The sequence below is a fragment of the Aedes albopictus genome, chromosome 1 (genome assembly GCF_035046485.1).
Source record: "Aedes albopictus strain Foshan chromosome 1, AalbF5, whole genome shotgun sequence".
Lineage (NCBI taxonomy): Eukaryota > Metazoa > Arthropoda > Insecta > Diptera > Culicidae > Aedes > Aedes albopictus.
The window spans coordinates 82,840,021-82,867,893 of NC_085136.1; the positions used below are offsets into that span (position 1 = coordinate 82,840,021).

General features: G+C 39.1%; 1 protein-coding gene across 9 annotated transcripts in view; it reads right to left on the minus strand.

The window, feature by feature from the left end:
* LOC115263576 (bromodomain-containing protein DDB_G0270170) overlaps positions 1 to 27,873 on the minus strand; it is a 446,118-nt gene that overhangs the window by 272,233 nt on the left and 146,012 nt on the right. The window lies entirely within an intron of this gene.

Genomic DNA, 27,873 nt, shown 5'->3' on the forward strand with positions numbered 1-27,873 from the left:
CCAGAATAACTCCTAGGCACACTCCTGGGTATCGCAATGCGCAGCAAGCACGACGGCCAACAGCTCCACCACCGCAGCTTCACCTCGTCGCAGCAGGAACACAGCACACCGATCGCGCGAGTGGCGACCGCAGAGAAGCGACGCCGAACAGGTCGAAACAGGTTTCCGCTTGCACGCCAACGTCGACTCGGGTAGAGCGGAGGCACACACTCTTGCCACCCGCTGGCTCACCGCCGGGTGAAAGGGAAGGGAAGGAAAATGCTAGCCGATCACACGTTGATCGGGCTAGCCACCACTGCTGTTCGGTTTGCGCTGAAGAAAAACACCTTTACTGTTCTGTTCGCTACGACGGTTTATTAATAACTGACTGATGAAAATGACAATGACATTGCTTATATAGCCCAAATGTTAATGAAAAGAGTAGGCGAGCGCACGCTTCACTGCGCAATAAGCTCCGCCTATTTGGAGCACAGTAGGCTAGAGACTACCTGGTAGCAAACGCCCCGCTGATATATAATTGTCGGTCGACGACGGCGTGGCATCACTTGCTCTGCACGCGTACGGCGCGTACAAAAACATTTTGAGATTTTATTATTATTGTTGAAATATTATTATTTAAAAAAAAAATTCACAGAAAATTTTATTTTCCGTGTAATTTTAAGGAAAATAATTTAAAAGTGTATTCGATTCCCTTAAACTATTAAAAAAGGATAGAATGATTTGGAAAAAAATTAAAATGTGTCAATTGTAGCGATTCAATATAAAATAAACAATGACTTCTAAAAGGTGACTAAAACATAAATTTTTCAATGATTTAAAAAAAAATGTAAATACGCTTTAAAATACACCAAAAACCATTTTGAGGTATACAAAACAGTCCTAAATATCAGCCAAAAATATAAAAAAAATGATTTTCCACGAAATAAAAATTACAAAAATGCTCAAACTATACCCCGTCTAAAGGCGGGATTGGGTATTAAAGGGTTAAATACCTAGATCTCATGAGGAAATCCTAGGAAAAATCCTAGATAAATTTCCGGAGGATTCCTTGAAGGAAATTCCTGAAGGAATTCTGGGAGGATATCCTAGAAAAATTTCATAAGAAATCTCTTGAGGAATTCCTAGAGGAAATCTTAGAGAAATTTCTGGAAGAATCCTTGGAGAAATCCCCAAAGGAATTCCTGGAAGAATCCCTTAAGCGATCTCTGGGAAAATCTCTGAAGAGACTCCTGAAAGAATGCCTGTAGAAATTTCTGAGCAAATGCCTGGCGTAATTTCTGGAGGAATTCTTGGATTAAACCCAGCAGGAATTCCTGGAGAAATTCCTTGAGAAATTTCTTGGATGAATTCTTGGAGCAAGCTCTGATAGAATTTCGGAAAAAAAATCCTGAAAAAGGAACTCCAGAGCAATTCTAGGAGGAATTGCTGAAGAAATTTCTCAAAAAAATTCACTTGAGAAATTCCAGGAGGGTTTCCTGGAAAAGCCCTTGGAGGAATTTCTGGAGAATCTCTGGGAATATTTCTGGAAAAAATCGTGGAGAAATCCCTGGAGCAATCCCTGCAGCAATTCTTGGAGCTCTGGAGGAATTTCTAGAGGAATGTCTGGAGGAATCCCTGAAAAATTCGTGTAGGTATTCGTGGAGAATTTGAATGAGTGTAATCAGTTTCGTACCTTTTAATTCCGCTCTATGGCCGAATTAAAAGGTACGAAACTGATTTCACTCATTCGAAGAGGGTTTTCTGCTAAGAGGGTTCAAAAAGTCGGTACAAGATTCCTGGAGAATTTTCTGGAAGAATTTGTGAAAAAATCTCTAGAGGATTCCCAGGAGAAATTCCTGGACGAATTGCTGGCATAACTTGTGAAGAATGCCACGAGCAATTCCTGTAAAAAAAATCCTGGGGTAATTCCTGGACAAATTCCTGGAGGGCTCTCTAGAGGAGTTCTTGGAAGAATTACTGGATGAATTTCTTGAGGAATTCTGGAAGATTTCTGTTACTATTCTATTATTTTTCTATTTCTAAAAAAAAAAAACCTTTAGAAAATCCTGGAAGAATTTCTAGCGGAGTTTCTGGAGGAATTCCTCCAAGTCCCTAGAGGAATCCCTGAAAAATTCCTGAAGGTATTCCTCCAAGAATTTCCTGGAAGAATTTCTGAAGAAACCTCTAGAAGATTTTTGATAAGAATACTTAAAGGGTCTTTTGAAAGATTTCCTGGAGGAATCTTCAGAGGATTTCCTGGAGGAATCTCTGGGAAAATCCTGGAGGAATCCCAAGAAAATTCCTGAAAGCATTCTTGGAAGAATTTCTGAAAAAAATCCCCAGATGATTTACTGGAAAAAATCCTGTAGAAATTGTTGACATAATTTCTGAAGGATGTCCAGGAGCAATTTCTGGAACAAATCCTAGAGAAATCATTGAAGAAATTCCTGAAAAAAAACCTTGGGGTAATTCCTGAAGAATTTCCTGGAGTTCTTGAAGAAATTGCTGGAAAAATCCTTTAGGAATTCCTGGAGGTTCTCCTTTGGGAATTGCTGGAGGAATTCTTGAAGGAATTTCAGGAGGAATCTCTGGAGGAATTTCTTCAACAATTTCTGGATGAACTTCTGGAGGAATCTTTAGGGGAGCTCTGAGAGAAATTTCTAGAAAAATCCCCTGAGAAATTCCCGGAGAGATTTCTAGAGAAATCTGTGGAGGAAGTCCTGGAGAAATCCACGAACGGATTTCTGATGAAATCCCTGGAAAAAATCCCTGAAAAAGTTCCTGGAGGAGTTTTTAGCGGAATTTCTGGAGGAATCCCTGTAGCCAATCCTGGAGAAAAAATTGGGAGAATTCTTGGCGAAATTCCTGGAAAAAATCCAGTAGATATTCATAGAGGAAATCTTGGAAGAATTTCTGAAGGAACCCCTATAGGATTTCCTGGAGTAACTCCCGGATGAATTGCTGGCATAGCTTATGTTGATTAATTCCTGGTGTAATTCCCGGCGGAATCTCTGCTAGAATCCATGGAGGGATCCCTGGAAGTATGTTTTGAAAATTTCCTGGAATGCCTAGAAAAATTCCAGGTGGAATTCTTGGAGGATCCCCTAATTCTTGGAGAAATCTTTGGAGGTGTTCCTGTAGAAGTCTCTGTAAAAAATCCCTAAAGAATTCCTGTATAAATTTCTGCAGAAATTCTTGGGGGAATCCCAGAAACAGTTACTGGAGGAATCTCTGAATGAATGCCCGGAGGATTTCTTGGAGGAATCTCTGAAAAAAATCTTGTAGGTATCCTTGGAGGAATCCCTGGAGAATATTCTAGAAGAATGCCCGTCGAAATCACCGGAGGAATCTCTAGAAATACTCCTGGAGGAATCTCTAGAAGAATTCATTGAGGAATTTCTGGAGGAATCTCTAGAGGCATTTCTGAATGAATCCCTGGATGAATTTTTAGGGAAATTCCTGCAGCAATTCTCCGAGGAATCCCCGGAATAGTTCCTGGAGGAATCTCAGAAGAAATTCCTGGAGGAATCCCAGGAAAAAGTCCTGAAGAAATTGCAGATGAAATCCCTGGAGAAATCCTGAATGAATTCTTAGAAGCGTTCGTGGAGGAACTCCTTGAGAAATTTCTGTAGCAGTTCTGAAAACAAAACCCAGGAGGAATTCCGGAAGCAATTCCTAGGGGCATTCCTAAGAGAATTCTCAAACAATCCCTAGAGGAAATACTGGATTAATTCCTGCAGGAGTTCCTGAAAGAATTCCAAGAGGAACTCCTGAAGGAATTCTAAAAAATGTTCCTGGGTGTATCTTTGGAGGATTTTTTAAACAGTTCCTGGAATTATTCCTGAAAGAAACACAGAGAATATTCCCGGGTGAATTCCTGGAGGAATTCTTGAAGGAAAACCTGGAGGAATCCCGGAAGCAATCCCATGAGGAGTTCCTTAGGAAATCCCAGGAAAGCTTGCTTAACGAATTCCAGGAAGAATTTCTGTAGGAAAAAAATATGAAGGAAGGAAGCTATGGAAAAATTCTTGAAGGAATTCGTCGATGCATCCTTGTAGAAGTATCTGTAAAAAATCTGAAGGAACCGTGGGAGGAATTCTTGAAGCATTTCTTGGAACAAACCCTGAAAAGGAAAGATGCCCATGGAAGAATTCACGAAGGAGAAACTCCTGGACAAGTCTCTTGAATAATTTCTGAAAGAATCCCTGGAGAAGTTTCTAAATAAGTGCCTAAAGGAATTTCTGGAGGTGTCCTTGAAAAAAATCATAAATAAATCCCACGTATTTTGCTCTAAGCATGACGTTTGTTTGAATTGAATACAAGTGAAAATTCGTGTAGCAGTAGCACCGTAGCACATATCTGCACTCTATGGCAGCATATGGTTCTACAAAGTCCTTCTTTTTCCCTACCGGAACCGGTTCCAGCATATCTTGGAAATTTGGCATGCTGTTTTTGTAATCCATGAATAAATATCACAAAATTTAACCATTCAACCAAGCTTGTTATTTGATAAAATTCTGTGATAAAATTGAAGTGGTTCTCTTGGAGAAATACTTGGCAAAATTTCCTGTCATTCTCAAGAAAAAAGGTTTGATAATTATGGATAAAATCCACAAAAAAAGATTTTTTTTTTCAGGAACTCTGAATTCTTGATAATTTACATAAAGTCTGGGATTTTAATTTTTTCGTCCTTATTCCTGAGAAAATGATAAAAAAAGGATGAAAACCACTTTGGTTATATTAAATTAATGAGCCTGTTGCTTGCCAAGGGGCTGACAAGGTGACAAAAATGACGTTTTTTCATCAAATTGCACCTAATTTATCGCGATTTAATTATAAAATTCAAAATGGCGGCCAAATCCAAGATGGCTGCCAAAACATTTTCATCTTCAATGAAAGGTGTATTCTTTCTCTTCATAGAAATGTGAAAATTTGTACATGTTTCAACATGAATTTTGGAGATATGACGCGAGAAATTAGGTGCAATGTGATGAAAAATCGTTATTTTTGTCACCCTTGGCAAGCAAGGGGTCCATCAATTTAACCCAACCAATTTTTTAACATTTTCTAGCGAATAAGCAAGAAAAAAAGACTTGATGTAAACACGAATGATGTTACACGAAAAATTTCAATCGTATTTGCATGTAAGTTCAAAGAATTTGTGAAAGAGGCAAGCCTCGCTGGATAAATTTTCGACTAGTGCTGAAAAACTGTTTGCACCTCGTTCAACAAATAACTAGTTTCTTCTGGAATTTACCCAATTATGCCCCCGGCAATCCATTTGACTTTTCTTTCGGAAATGCCTTCAGTAATTAAGCAAGCAATGCCTCTGGGAATCGGAATATGTAGGATTTTTTTTTAATTTCTTTTGCAATTCGTTTGGAAGCTCCTCAGGTTTTTTTTTCGATCATATAATCAGTAAATCCATTGGGAATCTCTGCTTCAATACCTTACGGAATTCCATCGACAATTGTTTTAATTAAATTTCCGGCTTTCAACTTTAAGTAACTTTAAGAAGGAATGTGCAAAATTCTTTTTCTTCCAACAATTTCTTCGTGGATTCTTCAGAAACTCCTTTAATGCGGCAGTTTCTTTGAGAATGTCTTCGCCAATTTCAATGGAACTTTCGTTAAATTTGTCAGGCGAATATCTTCGAAAAATTCTTCGCAATTCTCTCAGAACACTTTTGGCAATTTCCTTGAAAATAGCTTTGGAAATTCTTTCGCCAATTTCTCAAAACATACTTTCAAAACTTGCTACAGCTTTTCCTTTGAGGAATCGTCCAGCAATTCCCTTATAAACTTCTCTGGCATTGTTTTCGAAAAACCGTTTGGAAATTACTTTTATATCTCGATCAATTCGTTTGGGAATACCTTTCGTAATTCTTTCAGCATATTCTTTGAGAGTTCCTTTGCAGCTTGCTTTGTGAATTTTGCGGAAATTTATACTAAAACTTCTTCGACAAATTCATTGGAATTTTTCAAAAATTCCTTCAGCAGTTCGTTTGACCATTTCAATTAGTAGTACCTTTGAGATTTTCTTCGGTAATCTCATCAGTAGTTAATTCAGCAATGTGTCTGGTAATTTCTTCGCAAATTTAGTCAAAAATTTATTCGGCACTTCCTTTGGATTTCACTCAGCAATTTCATCGATAGTATTTCCTGTAAATCCTTTGGAAATTTTTACTTCGATACCTTTCGGAACTATAGCGACAATTTATTTGAGGAATTTTACGGTAATACCTTTAAAAATTACTTGAAGAAGGAATTAACAAAATTCTCTTATGATTTGCTTGAACATCTTCGGACAATTGCTTCATGAATTATTCAGTGATGCGCTTGGAAATTACCGCGGCTTTTTCTTGAGAATATTTTTGGGAATTTATGTGGAACTTTCTTTAGAAATTCCATCTATAATTCCTTGTTACGGGTATATTTGTCAGCAACTTTGTTTTAGGTTTGGGAAAATCTTTGAAAAACTATTCGTGATCGTTTTGTAAGTTAATCCTATAATATTGCCTACATTGCCTACAATGATACTTATTTGGAAACTCCATAATGTATTCTATCATTCAAATTTTCAAAATCATCTGAAGTATCTATATTGTATGCCACAAAAGTTCAGCCTATTGGACGCAGTGGCTTAATTTCCCCAACAGGGGAGGAAAAAAAATCTATATATGGCAGCCGGTTGTATGCACCCATAAAATATTTAAAATGCACCATAAACAATATAAAAGTGCTCCATAGAAAAAGAAGCCATGTACCAATAAAATAAATATAATTCTTCATAGATAGACAGGAATGTACCATTAAACAGCTGAAATTGTACCGGTAAACCAACAAATTTTCTGACTGAAGTTGACAGATTGCACCAATAAATAATGACATGGTGCTCCATAAACTCATAAGAATGTTCCATGAATAACCAAGAATGTACCCATAGTTTATACATTGGTGTTCATTGCAATCTTTGGTGCAAAAATAGAGTCCTGTCAAATTTTCAGCCATTTCGGTGGTGATTTAATGGTGGCCCAAAAGCAAAATAGGTTTATATGGGAATTAATATGAAGAATTTTCGACAAAGATTATCCACGCTGTAGAACATTAACACATGGATAAAGTCATAGGGTCAAAGTCAAATTGAATTCTTCAGATATCAATGATGAATGTTGCCGAAGACCGCAACTCATTTCGACTCACCAAAAAGAAGTTATTAATCAATATTCATCCATCCATGCTTGAACAGAAGACCACAGCTTGACCGACACGCTTGACACGCAATCATATTATGCGTGTTAGCTTCTTGCACACCTTGCAGGACATCGTGTATGAAGATGCGCATTCGAGTGAGAATTTGTTAAATATCTTTTTTGCCGATTGTCGAAATAAGTTCCGGTCTTCGGCAACATTCATCATTGAGATCTAAAGAATTCAATTTGGCTTTGGCCCTATGACTTTAGCCATGTGTAAACGCTCTACAACGCGGAGAACTTTTTTTGAAAATTCTCCATAGTAATTCCCATATAAACCTATTTTGCTCTTGGGCCACCATTAAATCACCACCGAAATGGCCAAAAATTTACAGGACTCTAGTTTTGCACTAAAGATTGTAATGAACAAATGGGAGCTTTGAATTTTTAACATGTTTGAAATCTGAACTGCCCTAGTGCTACATACATATATCAGTTTTGCTCCATATAAAAATAAAATGGCTCCATAGAAAAATAAAATTGCACCATAAATATTATCTTATCTCACTATACATGTTAATCCTATAAATAATGCTAGCTCGCTAAGCCCAGTTACCTGGGTGGTGGGATATATGATTTTAAGCTTCAACCTAAAAAGCAAATAGACAGTACTCGAACTGTAACTTGAATGATATCAATAATTGGAAAATATTTCAAAATAAAGGTAACATCAAAAGCATCATTTGGCGTACATCTATGAAGCACGACGGAAAAGACGAAAAAAAAACTAGGTGTGTAATTGACCGGACAAATGCTTGCTGTCCGAACTCGCTAACGCTCGTCGGACTAAAAAAAGGGATAACATCTCTGTTTGCATTATACCGGGCAAATTCTTGCATCTGTGGCTTGCCTAGAACCGAAACGACACAGTTACGGCGAATCGGATATCGGAATCCTCAATCCTCTATGCGGCTTCGCCGCATGAAGTAGCATTATTTGTAGGATTAACATGTATAGTGAAATAATATAATGTTTATGGTGCAATTTTATTTTTCTATGGAACAATTTTAATTTTTTATGGAGCAAAACTGATATATCTATGGAGCACCAATGCACTAAGGGCCAGAATCGCAATCTAGCGGAACAAAATTAATTACTCCAAAACGAAGCATTTCCGACACATGGTATCTTCGACAAAGTTGCTTGACATCAGCAGGGGCATCTATTGATCAGAACGTAGTAGTTCGCAATTCGTCCGCATAGGTGGCGCCACCATCTAACTTCTTTGTTTTACGTTCTAGAGACTTGGCGTCTTCGGCAAAGTTGTTCATTTTGGCAAAATAAACAACTCTTTCTCAGACGTCAAAATTCCACAGCCTACTGTTTTCGAGTTATTTCAAAAATAAAATACATTCAATGAAAAACCAGTTTTTAAAGCTTATTTTGACATTTTTACTAGAAACCATGTAAGTTTAAATTTTTTTCTAATGCAAATATGTCAAACCAAACACATTCTATGGAAATATATTCAATATTATTATTAAAAATTTGAAATTAAAATACAAATTCAAAAAAATAGTGTGAATTTCAAGCCTTAATATCTCACAAAGCGCAAAAAATCGCAACTTCAAATTTTCAGCAAATACGAATCAATACTAGGTGAACATACTGTCAAAAATTTGGAGAGGTATTTTTTGGTGTTTTTGAGATAATAGCTTTTTAGTAACACCATAAATATAAGTAGTGCCAGCGTGTAACTTTTTACTGTTACACTTTAGAGAGTTTATGTCTTCGAGAAAGTTGTTCATTTTGACTAAATAAACAACTGTTTCTTAGACGTCAAAATTCCACGGCCTACTGTTTTCGAGTTATTGTGTATTAACTAGATTTTATTGATGAAATTTGTCAATAAAACACATTTTGATGCAATAGTATGAACTATTTTTTATTGTTTTTGATTTTACGATACATAGTAGGTAATGAAAATGTCAGTTTCGTGGAGCTCCAGTTTCACAATCTCTAGAGATTGGTCAACGCCCTTTCCATCCAGGAACAAATCCACGAGCTCTCAGCAAGATATTTCGCGCTCTAAAATTTAAAATGATTGACAAAAAGGTTAAGCTTAAAACATTTGGAAAATAACATGCAAAAAATTAAAAGTTACCTTGAGCCATGCTGACAATAGTATACTGACATTTTCATGACCTACTATGTATCGTAAACATTAAAACAATAAAAAATAGTTCATACAATTGCATCAAAATGTGTTTTATTGACAAATTTTATCAATAAAATCTAGTTTATATACAATAATTCGAAAACAGTAGGCCGTGGAATTTTGACGTCTAAGAAACAGTTGTTTAGTTAGTCAAAATGAACAACTTTCTCGAAGACATAAACTCTCTAATGTGCAACAGTGAAAAGTTACACGCTGGCACTACTTATATTTATAGTGTTACTTAAAAGCTATTATCTCAAAAACACCAAAAAATACCTCTCCAAATTTTTGACAGTATGTTCACCTAGTATTGCTTCGTATTTGCTGAAAATTTGAAGTTGCGATTTTTTGCGCTTTGTGAGATATTAAGGCTTGAAATTCACACTATTTTTTCGAATTTGTATTTTAATTTAAAAGTTTTAATGATAATATTGAATATATTTCCATAGAATGTGTTTGGTTTGACATATTTGCATTGGGAAAAAATTTAAACTCACATGGTTTCTAGTAAAAATGTCAAAATAAGCTTAAAAAAGTGGTTTTTCATTGAATGTATTTTATTTTTAAAATAACTCGTAAACAGTAGGCTGTGGAATTTTGACGTCTGAGAGAGTGTTGTTTATTTTGCCAAAATGAACAACTTTGCCGAAGATGCCAAGTCTCTAGGACGTAAAACAAAGAAGTTAGATGGTGGCGCCACCTATGCGGACGATTTGCGAACTACTACGTTCTTAGCAATAGAAGCCCCTGCTGATGTCAAGCAACTTTGTCGAAGATACCATGTGTCGGAAATGCTTCGTTTTGGAGTAATTAATTTTGTTCCGCTAGATTGCGATTCTGGCCCTTAGTGCAATGTATAAACTATGGGTGCAAATCTATTTTTCTATGGTACAATCTTATTTTTCTATGGAGCAAAAATGATATATCTATGGAGCATCTATGCATAAACTATGAGTACATTCATGGTTGTTTATTGAACATTCTTATGAGTTTATGGAGCACCATGTCATTATTTATTGGTTCAATCTGTCAACTTCAGTCAGAAAATTTGTTGGTTTACCGGTGCAATTTCAGCTGTTTAATGGTACAATCCTGTTTATCTAGGGAGAATTATATTTATTTTATTGGTACATGGCTTCTTTTTCTATGGAGCACTTTTGTAATTTCTATGGTGCCTCCTAGTATTATTATAGTAGCAAAAACCTTTTGCCATTTTTGACGTCAATACAGCTTGACCTAACAAAAACTTCTTCTACTAACTGGACAACCTAAATTTTAATGACAAAGTAGACATCTTCTCAAAGCTTTCATTAGAAGCCCATGACATAAAAAAACCTTTTTTTAAGGGGATAGTGCCAGTGCTGTAGACTACCAACATAGGTGCTACCGCAACAAGGGTTGTTGTCTTCATTTGGTATTCAACCGCTAACGTTAAAACATTTAACATAATATTTCGTGGAAGTAACACAAGTACAGTTGTCAACATAGACAGCATGTTTCGCTATATGCTATTTCCAAGAAGAAATTTGCTATTCAACATGAACGTTCCTGGAACGTTTGGACATGAACGTCAAGGAATTATGGATATTCTGGTCGACATTTTTGAACTCCGGGCATCTTCTTCAAACCAAATATAGCCATATTGAATGGCTTTAGAGCCTACAACTCCATTCAATAGCCGCCCTCTTGAATTTTGAGCCGCCATCTTGGATATATTGGTCGACATTTTTGGACTCTAGACATCTTGCCCATACTAAATATACCCAAACCCATATTACATGATTTAAGAGCCTAAACACCGTTAAACAGCCGCTATTTTGAATATGGAGCAGCCATATTGAATTTCAGACCACCATCTTGGATGTTCAGACATCTTCCCCATATCAAATATACCCATGAGGAGTGTATCGGAAATTAACTATATATGTTCAAAACATCCTAAAAAATAATTTATTCGAGTTAAAAATAATTTTATTTTTGGAGGTACTATATAAATCCTCAGAAAAAGGAATGGCACTTTTGCTTTTGTAATAATGTTTATTTTACATGGACATCAATCTCAAAGTTTAAACGCATGATCTAGAAATTTTGGACACCTCTTAAAAATTTGAAATTGCGGAAAAAATGGATTTTTTTAAATTTTTTTAAATATTTAAGCGCAAATATATTCTTTCCCAGATTGCTCAGAATATAGGTAAAAAAATATTTTCAAGAAAAAATTCGACTCCATTTTAGCGCAATTCTTAAAAATTAAAAAACGTCATTTTTCAGGGACCCAATTTTTTGATGCTCATTTAAAGTACGATTACGCAAATAAAAAATACATCAAATTGATAATTCAATTTTTATTAATTGGAAATGTTTTTAAACTTAACGACGAGGTAGCTTTAGTAGAGAACGGAATTGTATAACCTTTGAAGATATTTAAAACAGACTGTCAAAGTTCGACAAAAAATTAGTGTTTTTTTTAGGATGGGCCATTTTTTAAATGTTGAGGGTTTTACGAACATAAATATTTTTTTTTTAAGTTGCTGTTCGGTGATATGTTATGTGTACATAACTGCTAACAATAATGAATATTTTTTGGATTTTTCGCCGTACAAGTTTTATTCGCTAAAGGTTATTGAAACGCTGAAAAATCTTTAAAAAACAACAATTTGTCCAAAACTTTAATTTGTGAGATGTATTCATTTTACAATATTTTCAATAATGCTAAACATTTTTCAAATTTTTTCAGGCTGTTCTAAACTTAACTATATTGTGAAGATTTGATAGAAGAACCGAAATGATAAGACCAAACATGCTTCGAGATAGAACATCCTGAATGTTTATAGTTAATTTTCGATACCCTCCTTATTGCATAGTTTCAGGGTCTAAACACCATTAAACAGCTGCCATGTTGAATTTTGTGCCGCCATCTTGGATTTTAGACCGCCATCTTGGATATTTTGGTTGTAATTTCCCATATTGCATGGGTTGAGGGCCTAAAACTTCATTAGACAGTCACCATCTTTAATTTGGAGTAGCCGTTTTGGGTTTAAGACCACCATCTTGGATAATTTGGACGCCATTTATGGACTTCAGACATCTTCTCCATACCAAATATACCCCATATTGCCTGGATTTAGAGCTAAAACTCTATTAAACAGCCGCCATCTTGAATTTGAAGCCACCATCTTAAATTTTGGACCGACATCGTGAAATTTCTGTTCTTCAGAATTGATTTCCGCACAAAATTTGTCAACCATGCTACAGGTTACAAAAAATCGCCGCAGTTTGATGTGTCGCATGATGGGGCTTGGTTCAGTTTTATATACGGACTTCCGGTGCTGGTCCCGATCACTGAAATGGTCATAACTCCGGAACGCCTCGACCGATCTGGATTATTTTCTATGGCAAACAATGCGGTTAAATTCCGGTTCGATTCGAGCTATGATCCGAAAAATCGGCCAATAGGAAGTACCTTAAAAGTGAGTGGACTTTTTTTTGCGCACAGACATACATACATACACACATACAGACATCATCTCAATTCGTCGAACTGAGTTGATTGGTATATGTGACTTGACCCTCCGGGCCTTCTTTCGAAAATTGGTTTTTTTGAATGAACATATAGCTTTTCAGTACACTTTAGTGTACGAGAAAGGCAAAAATAGAAGAAAATACATTTAAAGGAACTACAGGAGGAATCTCAATAAAACTGAACAGTAAATTCTCAAATGCGAAGCCAAAGGAATTCCCAGAATAATTTCCTCCTGAATTTACAAAGGAATTAAAAAACTGTCTAAAAAATTGTCGCTGAAATTTCCGATTTTAAAGTCTTTTTATAGTTATGAATTCTAACATAATGGTTCTACACTCAGCAATTTCCAAAGATATTTTTGAACAAATTTCAATTGAACTGTTGAAGAAGTCCCATATCTTTGCCGAAGAAGTTTTCAGAGAAAACACCAAAACTATATCCGAAGGCATTGCCAATGAAATTCTTAACGATATAAACGATGGAATACCGAAAGAACTGCCGACAAAGTTTCCAAATATATTTTTGTGAAGCCTTGTGGAAAAATTGATTGGTTCCAAAATATTGCAAATGAAAAAATGGCCGAATTACAGCAAGTAGGAATCACCATTCCCACTGTTTGGGCGCCGTGGCAGTGGGATTGCTAACAAATTTCACAAATATAAGTAAATTGAAAATTCAAAGAGTTTTTAAACTTTCCTATGCTGACGCCTAGAGTAGATATTTTAAAACACATGATCAGTGAATGTGGGCCATTTCACCCCAGCCTCCCTCACCACGTGATGACGCCCATCGCCTGCCGACGAAGAAGGCGTGAAGCTCCTTCCTTCCGTTTCCGTTGCGACGGTGCGATGCCGATGATGGCTGATAGGTCGATCATTAATTAAAGAACGAAAAACCGATTTTATGAGGATTATTTTTCGTCGATTTCCCGCTTCTTCACCTCACGTACTGTGGGATTTCTGAATCCATGGGATCCATGCATTGGAATGATAGCTACCTTAGTATATTTATCCAGAGGAGGTTTCTTCGTTCGTTCGGAAAATTATGTTCTCAACGAGCCGGCTAATGAATATTTCATTGGGTGCCGCGCTAGACGTGCAGTGGATGAAATACACTAAGGTCTTTTTTTACACGGTTTTTTTTACACGGTTTTTTTTACACGGCTTTTTTTACACGGTTTCGCGAATTAACACGGTTTTTTTTTTACACGGATTCGCGAATTAACACGGTTTTTTCAACTTTCTCGCGCTAAGTGTCTAGAAGGGAACTCTTACTAAAAGGAAGAAATGGGATTTATGGGAAAGGGTTGCAAGGGAGTTGAAAGTAGTATGAGGTGAAGGCGGATGATGATGTAAGAGGTCTGCAGGAAAGGGATGTGTGGGGGGGGTCTGTTCCTTGAGGGGGGGGGGGGTTAATATATGGGGGGCTAGGAGGGGTTAAAGGGGGGGGGGGTTCCTAAAGGTGATTTTTGGAGTATGGTTCAGCGTCCTACAGGTCCATGGAGCATAGTTCTGAAGAGAAGTAATTTTATTCAAGGATATTCTAGGGCATCCAAGAACTTCCGCGAATAAAGGCCTTAAGATCTATAAGCGTAATGGATGGATTGTAGTCACATTACTGATACGGTGCAACATCCTAAAGGTCCTTAGAGCATAGTTCTGTAGAGACGTAGTTTTCAAAGATATTCTAGGACCTCCTAGAACTTCCGAGAGTTCAGGCCTGAAAATCTACGAGCGTAATCAATTAATTGTTTCTATTTTATTGATGCGGTGTAACACCCTACAGGTCCACGCAGCATAGTTCTGAAGAGATGTTGTTTTCAAGGATATTCTAGGGCATCCAAGAACTTCCGCGAATAAAGACCTTAAGATCTACAAGCGTAATCGATGGATTGTAGTCACATTACTGATACGGTGCAACATCCTACATGTCCATGGAGCATAGTTCTGAAGAGATGTTGTTTTCAAGGATATTCTAGGGCATCCAAGAACTTCCGCGAATAAAGGCCTTCAGATCTACAAGCGTAATTTGTTACATTACTGATACGGTGCAACATCATACAGGTCTTTAGAGTCTAGTTCTATAGAGACGTAGTTTTTAAATATATTCTAGGACCTCCAAGAACTTCCGAGAGTTCAGGCCTGAAAATCTACGAGCGTTATCAATTAATTTTTGCTATATTATTGATGGGGTGTAACATCCTACAGGTCCATGGAGCATAGTTCTAAAGATAAGTAATTTTCAAGGATATCTTAGGGCATCCAAGAACTTTCGCGAGTAGTGGCCTTAAGATCTACAAGCGTAATCGATGCATTGTAGTTACATTACTGATACGGTGCAACATCCTACATGTCCATGCAGCATAGTTCTGAAGAGATGTTGTTTTCAAGGATATTCTAGGGCATCCAAGAACTTCCGCGAATAAAGACCTTAAGATCTACAAGCGTAATCGTTGGACTGTAGTCACATTACTAATACGGTGCAACATCTTACAGGTCCTTAGAGCATAGTTCTGTAGAGACGTAGTTTTCAAAGATATTCTAGGACCTCCAAGAACTTCCGAAAGTTCAGGCCTGAAAATCTACGAGCGTAATCAATAATTTTTGCTATATTATTGATGCGGTGTAATATCCTACAGATCCATGGAGCACAGTTCTGTGGAAAAGAAACTTCCCAAATATGCTCTAGGTCATCCAAGAATTTCCACGAATAAATAATTCAAGATCTACAACCGTAATAAATGGATTTTTGTTAAATTACTGATACGGTCTAACATCCTACAGGTCCATGGAGCATAGTTCTGAAGAGAAGTTATTTTCAAGGATATTCTAGGGAAACCAAGAACTTTCGCGAGTTGTGGCCTTAAGATCTACAAGCGTAATCTATGAATTGCAGTTACATTACTAATACGGTGCAACATTCTACAGGTCCTTAGAGTATAGTTCTGTAGAGACGTAGTTTTCAAAGATATTCTAGGACCTCCAAGAACTTCCGAGAATACAGGCCTGAAAATCTACGAGCGTAATCAATTATTTTTGCTAAATTATTGATGCGGTGTTTTATCCTACAGATCCATGGAGCATAGTTCTGTAGAAAAGAAACTCCCCAAATATGCTCTAGGTCATCCAAGAATTTCCGCGAATAAAGAATTCAAGATCTACAACCGTAATAAATGGATTATTGTTAAATTACTGATACGGTGTAACATCATACAGGTCCATGGAGCATAGTTCTGAAGAGAAGTTATTTTCAAGCATATTCTAGGTAAACCAAGAATTTTCGCGAGTAGTGGCCTTAAGATCTACAAGCGTAATCGATGAATTGTAGTTACATTACTGATACGGTGTAACATCCTACAGGTCCATGGAACATAGTTCTGAAGATAAGTAATTTTCAAGGATATCTTAGGGCATCCAAGAACTTCCGCGAGTAGTGACCTTAAGATCTACAAGCGTAATCGATGGATTGTAGTTACATTACTGGTACGGTGCAACATCCTACAGGTCTTTAGAGCATAGTTAGAATTAGAAAGACAATTTATTCAGAAATTCCTCCAAGGGTTTTTTCAGAAATTCTTCCATGAACTCCATTTTAATCTTACTAAGGAATTCCTTTTAAAATATTACTTGAGACTCCTTCAGTAGTTTATGCGTTTCCCATAATTTTCAGTAAAAGATTACCTTTTCCATGGATTTTTTGTTATTTTCAGAATTTTCGAAGAATTCTCAGCGGTTTGAGATATTCCTCCACAGATTTTTACAGAATTATTTTATGAAATAACGTAAATCATGTTGGAGTTACTCTTCGAGGGTTACCTGAAGGAAATATTTAAATAAATTTCTGATGAGATTAAATTTTATTGAAACTATTTTAGAAACAATCGTTTATAGCTCCTGGAGAAGTCCTTGGGGAATACCTGGAGGAGCTCCTGAGATTCGACACAAAAGTTCAGTTAATTGGACGAAGTGGCTTAATTTCCCCAATAGAGGGGTAGGAAAAAAAGTCCTGAGATGGATTTAGAGGATTTTTTAGTAGAATTTTATGAGAAATTTTTGGGAAAAATTAAGGAAAAAATACTGAAGAAGTTTCTGAAAATCCTTGAAAGCATTTCTAAAGGACACCTCTGATAAGTTTCTGAAAGAATCCTTGAAAAAATCTTCGGAAATCTATAAAGAAATTACAGACAAAAATACTAGAAGAATTCTTAAGTAAATCTCCTAATGATTTTTTGAAGGGTGATTTGGAACAAACCCTGAAAGAACTCATGGACATACTTCTAAATAGAGGAGCTTGTGAAGTATTCGTAAGGGACTCGCCAAAATTTTGATTACGTCGATTACGCCGCCGCCGTATAGGACGAACGGTGTGATGCCGGCGTCGCCGCCGCCGCTGCCTCTAATTACTATACACGCCGCCGCCGGTGAAAATTGCTTCGGCGCACACGTCTACTACAGGTCCTTGGCGCAAGATTCCGTTAACGTGTTCTAGGTCATCCAGAACTTCCGCAAGTAAAGGCCTGAATCTACTAAGCGTAATTAATCAATTGCTTTTACATTACTTATTCGGTGTAACATCATACAGATTTATGGATCACGGTTCTATAGAGAAGTTATTTTCAAAGATTTTCTAGTTAATCCAAGATCTTTCGCGAGGCGAGTTAAGGTCTTAAGATCAATAAGCATTATCAATGGACTTCTGTTGCATTACTGATGCGGTGCAACATCCTACAGGTCCATGGAAGACAGTTCTGTAGAGTCTTGATTTCCAAGAATGCTTTATGTCTTCCAAGTACTCTTGCGGCTCATGGAAGTTCTTGGAGTACCTAGAAGATGTTTGGCAATTATTTCTCAACAGAACTATGCTCCCTGGACCTTTAGGACGCTATACTGTATCAGTAATGTGACAACAAACCATTGATAACGCTTGTAGATCTTCAGGTCTAAACTCGCGGAAGTTCTTGGGAACTTGTATTGATTGCGCTTATAAATCTTAGGTCTTTACTCATGGAAGTTCTTGGAGGACCTAGAACATCTGTGGAAATTATTTCTATAAAGAAAAATGGTTCATGGACTTGTAGCATGTTACAACGTATTAGAAATGTAACAACAATCCATTGATTACGCTTGTAGATCTTAAGGCTTTCACTCGCGGAAGTTCTTGGAGGTCCTAGATCATCTGTGGAAATTATTTCTCTACAGAACTATGCTCCCTGGACCTGTAGGACGCTACACTGTAACAGTAATGTGGCAACACACCATTGATAACGTTTGTAGATCTTAAGGCCTTTACTCGCGGAAGTTCTTGGAGGTCCTACATTATCATTGGAAATTATTTCTCTACAGAACTAGGCTCCCTGGATCTGTAGGACGCTACAATGTATTAGTATTGTGACAACAAACCATTAATAACGCTTGGAGATATTCAGGTCTTTACTCATGGAAGTTCTTAGAGGACCTAGAACATCTGTGGAAATTATTTCTATACAGAAAAATGGTTCATGGACTTGTAGCATGTTACAACGTATTAGAAATGTAACAACAATCCATTGATTACGCTTGTAGATCTTAAGGCCTTCACTCGCGGAAGTTCTTGGAGCTCCTAGATCATCTTTGGAATTTTTTTCTCTACAGAACTATGCTTCCTGGACCTGTAGGACGCTACACTGTAACAGTAATGTGGCAACACACCATTGATAACGTTTGTAGATCTTAAGGCCTTTACTCGCGGAAGTTCTTGGAGGTCCTAGATTATCATTGGAAATTATTTCTCTACAGAACTAGGCTCCCTGGACCTGTAGGACGCTACAATGTATAAGTATTGTGACAACAAACCATTAATAACGTTTGTAGATATTCAGGTCTTTACTCATGGAAGTTCTTAGAGGACCTAGAACATCTGTGGAAATTATTTCTATACAGAAAAATGGTTCATGGACTTGTAGCATGTTACAACGTATTAGAAATGTAACAACAATCCATTGATTACGCTTGTAGATCTTAAGGCCTTCACTCGCGGAAGTTCTTGGAGCTCCTAGATCATCTTTGGAATTTTTTTCTCTACAGAACTATGCTTCCTGGACCTGTAAGACGCTAAACTGTAACAGTAATGTGGCAACACACCATTGATAACGTTTGTAGATCTTAAGGCCTTTACTCGCGGAAGTTCTTGGAGGTCCTAGATTATCATTGGAAATTATTTCTCTACAGAACTAGGCTCCCTGGACCTGTAGGACGCTACAATGTATAAGTATTGTGACAACAAACCATTAATAACGTTTGTAGATATTCAGGTCTTTACTCATGGAAGTTCTTAGAGGACCTAGAACATCTGTGGAAATTATTTCTATACAGAAAAATGGTTCATGGACTTGTAGCATGTTACAACGTATTAGAAATGTAACAACAATCCATTGATTACGCTTGTAGATCTTAAGGCTTTCACTCGCGGAAGTTCTTGGAGGTCCTAGATCATCTGTGGAAATTATTTCTCTACAGAACTATGCTCCCTGGACCTGTAGGACGCTACACTGTAACAGTAATGTGGCAACACACCATTGAGTACGTTTGTAGATCTTCAGGCCTTTACTCGCGGAAGTTCTTGGAGGTCCTAGATTATCATTGGAAATTATTTCTCTACAGAACTAGGCTCCCTGGACCTGTAGGACGCTACAATGTATTAGTATTGTGACAACAAACCATTAATAACGCTTGGAGATATTCAGGTCTTTACTCATGGAAGTTCTTAGAGGACCTAGAACATCTGTGGAAATTATTTCTATACAGAAAAATGGTTCATGGACTTGTAGCATGTTACAACGTTTTAGAAATGTAACAACAATCCATTGATTACGCTTGTAGATCTTAAGGCCTTCACTCGCGGAAGTTCTTGGAGCTCCTAGATCATCTTTGGAATTTTTTTCTCTACAGAACTATGCTCCCTGGACCTGTAGGACGCTACACTGTAACAGTAATGTGGCAACACACCATTGATAACGTTTGTAGATCTTAAGGCCTTTACTCGCGGAAGTTCTTGGAGGTCCTAGATTATCATTGGAAATTATTTCTCTACAGAACTAGGCTCCCTGGACCTGTAGGACGCTACAATGTATTAGTATTGTGACAACAAACCATTAATAACGCTTGGAGATATTCAGGTCTTTACTTATGGAAGTTCTTAGAGGACCTAGAATATCTGTGGAAATTATTGCTTTACAGAAAAATGGTTCATGGACTTGTAGCATGTTACAACGTATTAGAAATGTAACAACAATCCATTGATTACGCTTGTAGATCTTAAGGCCTTCACTCGCGGAAGTTCTTGGAGGTCCTAGATCATCTGTGGAAATTATTTCTCTACACCACTATGCTCCCTGGACCTGTAGGGCGCTACACTGTATCAGTAATGTGACAACAAACCATTGTAGATCTTCAGGTATTTACTCGTGAAGTTCTTGGAGGACCTAGAACAGCTATGACTATAAGTTCCTTACAGAAAAATTGTTCTTGGACCTGTAGCATGTAACAACGTATTAGAAATGTAACAACAATTCATTGAGTACGCTTGTAGATCTTAAGGCCTTAACTCGCGGAAGTTCATGGAAGACCTAGTATGTCTTGAGAAATGAATACTCTTCAGTACAATGCTCAATGGACCTTTGGGATGTTACAACGCATGTAGCAAGAAATTATTGGCTATGTTTGTAGATCTTCTGGCCTTTACTCGCGGAAGTTCTTGGAGATCAAAATTGGAGGTCATGTTTGAAAATGATTTATTTACAGAACAATGCTCCGTAGACCTGTAGGATGTAGAACAGTATCAGTGATGTAACAACAATCAATCGATTACGCTCGTAGATATCAAAGCCTTTACTCACGAAAGTTCCTGAGTGTCCTGGAACATCTTTCTCTACACCACCTAGCTCCGTGGACCTGTAGAGTGTTGACAGTCTCCTTGATCCTTCGTTTCGTCCGTCTAGACAGTCCTTATCACCCCAAAATATCCTCTACGATCTTTCTTGGAAACAGTATGCACTCTGCTCCCCATAGCCCATCCCTTGTCCCCTTCCCCACTAACCCCTAGATTCAACCCTTACTACTACTCCCGCCCCCTATTCTTATTACTCTCCAAAACAAACCTCGGATATCTGAAGGTGAGGACATTTCAAATATTTTCAGATTTCCCTCAGTTTTTTTTACACGGATTCCCGAATTAGCACGGTATTTTTTTACACGGTTTCTCAAATTAACACGGTTTTTTTTTACACGGATTCGCGAATTTCCACGGTTTTTTTTTACACGGTTTTTTTTTACACGGGACGTATCCCCCGTGTAAAAAAAGACCTTAGTGTAATGTGTTCTTTTGTCTGGTCGACTGATCCGGTGGTGATTGTCGGCAATACGATATCTTCAGACCATAAATTATTTCGATTGAATGAGGTGGATTTTACTGTGGAGCTGTTTCCATAAGGCTTTGGTTGGAAGTAAATATCAATTGACTTGGCAGGTCGATAAATCAAGTATCCGTTGTAGTGTTGTGAAGACCAAGTAAGCGGATCGTTTATTTAAGCGACGAGAGATTCTAGCGAATCACTTTCCGAATCATATCTGATTTTTTTTAAATTACTGAATTCTTGCTTTTTCAAACTGGACTCATTATAGTCATTTTTTTTTCAATTTGCAGATGGCCTGGCCATGCAAAGCTGGGTATTCTTTTCAAACGATACATTTCTCCACTGTCACATTATCTGAAAAAAAAAACAAAAAAGTTAACTGAACCTCCACCATAAACATTCCCGGAACATCAAAGTATCAACGTCAAAGTTAATTTCCTCGACATCATCGCAATAGCAAGACACTTCTTCCGCGAAGCTCACTGTAAAGAATTTCTCCAGCACTGCTACGCTTTCTCAACTTTTACCTTTCGACGACCCCAACCACCGCCGCATCGCTCCGTCAAGTGTTGCTTCTTTCTATTTCAATAAGCTGCATGTATATTCCACGTCAGTGCAGATTGTTGTCACACTGTCAATGGCTCGTGCAAACAGTCAACGTCGTCGTGGGGGAACAGCATCCGGTCTTTGCTGCGAACATGCGGCGCAGATTGGCGGTGGTGGTGGTAGTTTTATTTGAAAATGTGAGTCGGTTCTCACTATCTATTCGCATTAGTTCACAAAGTAGAACTGTTATTCAAGTAGTGATGTTTACCTTCTAAAGTTCTCAATAAGCATCTCATGACTTTTGAGGAGCATTCTATTTTATTTATTTGTTGATTTACATTTTTTGAGAGTATGGTGTATTGAACTTCTCACCTTATTGGATTCTTCGCTCTACAACACTTTATGGAATCTCAAACGGCAGAACAACTAAACAGTGAGAAAAAATGTCAAGGAATGAGTAAAGATCGAAAGAATAATCGAATTTGGTAATATGTACAGGACTAATGCTTTATGAAATATGATACAAGAATAGATTTTCTCGGGTTGTTCTCCGTTGGTTACTTCTATGCGGAAAAAATCCATTTACAGTCAGAATCTTCTTTTTCTACTTTAACATTAAACACGAGTCAATTCACTAAGATAGAGAAGCGAAGGAACGCCAAAGCCGCGATGGAGCGAGCGAAAACACGAGAAGCCAAGGCCGTAGCCAGTCAGCGTTATTCGGCTCGCGAGAAGGAAGTGAAACGCTCTTGTAGACGGAACAAGAGAGCGTGGGCGGACTCCCAAGCTGACGAAGGCGAGAGAGCCACAAACACCGGCGACATCCGTCTGCTCTACGATGTCTCACGTCGCCTTAGTGGGACGAAGATGAATGCTACGATGCCCGTGAAAGACACGTCTGGAAAGTTACCGACCGACCCGGCTGACCAGTTGAAACGCTGGTTCGAGCACTTTGGAAACCTTTTCCAAGTATTGGCCACGCCATCAACACCTCAGAATGATTCGCCAAGGGTTCGACGCATTACCCGTGTCAACATCGAAGCTCTATCAGTGCATGAGATAGAAACAGTCATCCGTAGCATGAAATCGGACAGAGCCCCAGGGGTCGATCGCATATCAGCTGAGATGCTCAAAGCTGACTCCGTAGTATCTGCACAACTACTGCATCAATTATTCTGCAAAACATATGGGAAACCGCGACATTTCCGGCCGACTGGATGCAAGGCGTCTTAGTGAAGGTACCCAAGAAGAGTGACCTGACTGTATGCGATAATTGGCGGGGCATCATGTTACTGTGTATCGTTCTCAAGGTCATCTGCAAAGTGATCCTTAACCGGATACGGGAGAAGATTGACGCAACTCTCCGACGGCAGCAAGCAGGATTCCGTGCCGGACGATCCTGTGTGGACCATATTGTCACGCTCCGTATCATTCTGGAGCAAATCAATGAATTCCAAGAGTCTCTATATCTGGTGTTGAATGATAACGAAAAAGCTTTCGACCGTCTCAATCACGGAAACATGTGGGAAGCCTTCAGGCGCAAGGGTCTCCATGAGAAAATCATCGGCTTCATTGAAACACAGTACAGGGCATTTTCGTGCAGAATACCGCACAACGGTGTTATGTCCGATCCCATCCGGGTCGTTGCTGGAGTGAGGCAAGCATCACCGCTACTGTTCCTCATCGTAATCGGCGAGATCCCGGTAGGTGCGGTTGACCGTGAACTAAATCGTGGATTGCTGCGGCAGCCCATTACCAAGGAGCACCTAAATGACTTCGAATTGGCTGATGACGTTGCTCTCCTAGTTCAATGGCGCTCTGATATGCAGAGTAAGCTCAATGATCTTGCCAATCGCTCCTCAGCGGCAGGTTTTACCATCAACGTCAAACAGACCAAATCGTTGGATGTAAACACGGTCAACCCTTCCAGCTTTACGGTAGCTGGGTAATCAGTGGAGAATGTTGAAAGCTTCCAATATCTTGGTAGCCAAATGGCGGCCGATGGCGACACCAAGATCGACAAGGGTGCACGGATCAAGAAGGCGAGGGCTGCTTTTGCGCGTTTAAGAAATGTATGGAAAAACAACCAGATTAGTCGACGCACTAATATCCGAGTTTTTAACTCGAACGTGAAATCTGTGCTGCTATACGCCAGTGAAACCTGATGTGTATCAGTGAAGAACACCAACGGCTGCAGATCTTCATCAATAGATGCCTGCGGTATATAATTCGTCCACGGTGGCGTCACAATTGGATCTGCAAACTTGGAGCTCCATCGTCGATGTCATCAAAAGCCGATAGTGACAGAAATTCTGGAGCGAAAGTGGAGGTGAGTAGGCCACACTCTACGCAGGGGCGGAAACGAAATCTGCAAGCAAGCGTTAAGCTTTCAGTACACGCTTTGCCAAGTGTGCAAACTTTTCCGCACGCATCAATCAACAGAAAAGCATACACTTGACATTTCAGATGTTTTATCAATGTTGAGATCGCTGTTGGCATGTTGGATTATGTGTGCGGAAAAATTTGCACACTTGGCAAAGCGTGTACTGAAGGCTTTAGATTGGAACCCAGCAGGACATCGCAGCAGAGGCAGATCCAGAGCGTCATGGCGACGCAGCCTCAATAACGAAATCAAGCAAGTCGAAAGAAATTTGACCTGGCCACAGGTCAAGGCGATGGCTGGCAATCGCCCAGGATGAAAATCTTTCAATTAGGCCCTCTGCACCACCGTGGGTGCCCAGGACTGAAAGTAAGTAATTAGAAAGTCTCAGGTGTGTTAATTGGAGTCTGAGGGCGTTTGAGGTGGTTTTCAGAGGCTCTCGAGAAAGTTTTGAGAATTTTTAGTGGGTTTCAGAGGCCTACAGGGCTTTTCTGGGGTATTTTCTAAGGTTTTGTAGGGCCTCAGGTGCGTTAAAGGAGCGTGTTGGGGAGTATCAGGGGATTTTTGAAAGCATTTCACAAAGTTTAGAAGGATTATCATCAGTTCTTAGAAGCGTAACAGAATACCGCAGGAGCGTTTTGGGGGTTTGTGAGGGTCTGAGATGCATTACAAGGGGACAGAGGAGGTTTCAAGTGGTTTCGGTGGAATATTAACCCGTTTACGCCCAGTGATCTATTTATAGATCAGATGCCTCGAACGCCCAGTGATCTATTTATAGATCAGTAACTTTTGCGATAACTGCGGAGAATAAAGTGTTTTGGAAGACTGGTGTCTTCAGCAAAGTTGTTGATGAGATCAAGCACTCTCCGATAGTACATAATTTAGTACGTATTTGCTCCAGTAGATGGCGCTAGTGATCATGAAACATTGTACTTTAATAGGTGTTTCGTCAACAACCATTTCCAATACCGTTGCGCTCGTATCATGAGAATCTAACTACATAAAAAATGTTTGTCTTTAGCAAAGTTGATCAAGACATCAATAGCTATCCGATGGTGAACTAGTTGGTTCTAGGTTTATTCGTTAGGTGGCGCTAGTGGGTCCTAAGAAATTTAAATCTCTGTATCTCGAGAATCCGACTACATAGAAGAATTCTGTCTTTGGCAAGATTGATCAGGATATCAACAGCTATCCGACAGTGAACTAGTTGGTTGTAAGTTTGTCCGCTAGGTGGCGCAAGTGGACTCTAAAAATTCTGAATTTCTGTATCTCGAGAATTCGACCACATAGCAGAATTTCAGAATTTCGTCTTTGACAAGTCGATCAGGACATCACGAGCTAACCGATACTGAACTAGTTGGTTCTAGGTCTTTCCACTAGGTGGCGCTAACGCGTCATAGAAATTCTTAACTTCTGTTTGTTGGGAATATGTATTTTGTGCATTCGAGCACCCCTCGTAATCAAGACAACCGATGTGTAAAGATACACCGTGAACATGTTTTATGTTGCTGAACATTGTTATAAGCCATTTTACGAGACGTTTCAGAACAGCTGATCGCAGCAGCGGCGTCAACTGACAGAACTCCACGCACGTTTGTTTTGCTGGAATATCGCGTAATTTTTGAAAAGGTACTTGTTCAATAAATTGGAGATATGCTAAATTTGAGCCAAAATAGGCTCAAAAGCTGTCGTAAAAGCAATACAAAACTCAATAATTAATCAGGAATTTTTTTCGTTGCGATTCACTCGTTAACTTGCGAAAAAAAATTAAATAAAAATTTCTAATTACGGTTTTAGCCAGTTTCAAAAACTACGCTTGACTTGCGCGCAGTCATTAACCATCATCAACCGGATGATGATTGAAAACGTAAACATCAGAGCGCGGAGTTCTGTCGTTTGACTAGCCTCATAAAATAGACTATTGTTTAAAGTCTTCAATGTAAATATAGAATAAATTCATTCGTTCGTGATCGTCACACTGTAAGCAAGTGTTTCACTTTTACTCCGGTCCGGAAAGCTTCGCTCCTCGTCCTGCTGTTGTGTAGTTCCGCTGTGTGATAGCTCCAACAGGCTATGGGTCCAGGTATGGACGAGAAAGTGAAAGTCGCCGCGTTCGACGGGTCCGGATTCCATAACTGGAAGTTACGGATGGAGACCATTCTCGACATGCACGGTTTATTGGATTGTGTCCACCGGGAGATCGTCGAGATTAAAGAGTTGCGTGAGATGGCCGACGATTCCGCGCAAGTGAAAACCGAGAAGAAAAGGCAAATGGCTGAGCAAAGTGCCGCGGATAAAAAGTGCAAAGCGATTATCGTTTTGACCATCGCTGATAATCAGCTTGAACTTGCGAAGGACTGTGCGAATCCGAAGCAAATTTGGGACACGCTGAAGGCGGTGTTCGAGCGTTGTGGTGTTGCCGGCCAGTTATTCATTCGGAAACAGTTTCTCCGGTTAAAATATGAAGAGGGGGCTGAAAGTGATTTGCCGGAATATTTATTGAAATTTGATCGGTTGATTCGCGAGTTGAAGGAAAGCGGTGCGGCAGTGGAAGAGGCTGATGCAATTTGCCATTTGTTGCTGACAATGCCTGCGTCGTTCGATTCGGTGGTGAAGGCCATCGATACGCTTCCCGGTGGTGTGACACTGGCGTTCGTGAAGAAGCGGTTGCTCGATGTGAACCTGAAGAAGAATCTGTTGGCCCCTGTGGCCGAAAATGAGCGAGAAAGTGAGGGTGTTGCCATGACGACCAGGCATGTGTGGAGAACGTTGAAGTGCTTCCGGTGCGGTAAAATCGGACACAAGCAAGCCGACTGTCGTGTGCGTTTGCAGGGAATCCGAGTGAGTACGAAGTTGTGAAACGTCGAAACAGTAAATCTGACATGGTGGTTGAATAAAAACGTACCTTGGATCGTGCGGACGTTTGCTTCATGGCGTCGCAGGAAGAAAAAGAAGAGCTGGGGAAAATGCAGTGGTTCCTAGACTCTGGTGCGACGGACCATATAGTGAAGGATCCCAGTTTCTTCAAAGTGATGCGATGTTTGGAGCAGCCGGTGCAAGTGCTTGTTGCGAACGGCGAGAAGATGGCAGCGGAATTTTGTGGTGATGTTGTGTGCTTTGCTGACGTCGGCGGAAAAATGAAGAAATGTACAGCGAAGGAAGTGTTGTACCTCCCCGGATTACGGAGTAATTTGTTTTCGGTGAATCGTGTGGCGAGATCCGGGTTGCAGGTCCACTTTGCCGGCGACAGAGTAGAAATAATAATAATAAAAAGACACAACACCGTCTTCAACCAGAGGTTGCACAAACTGAACATTCACTAACATTAGGCAACGGACAACACGGAACACCCAGTGGATCAGTGGAAGATTTTTCGTTTGACGAAAAGTTTCCTTCGGCTGGAGCGGGAATCGAACCCTCACTCCGTGAAATAGTGAAGAAAGAAGATGTTATGGCTGTCGGGCACTATACAGGTAGGCTGTACGAGTTGGATGTTTGGTGTGAATGCAGGCGACGTGATGCGGATGCGGCCATAGTGAGCGTGAAGGATGCGGAGAACCCGAAGATGGCGCTGAACGGGAAGAATGTGATGAAGTCACGAGAATTACAAGAAAATAAAGTGCAGAGCAAGGCAGGAAAGCGGTTA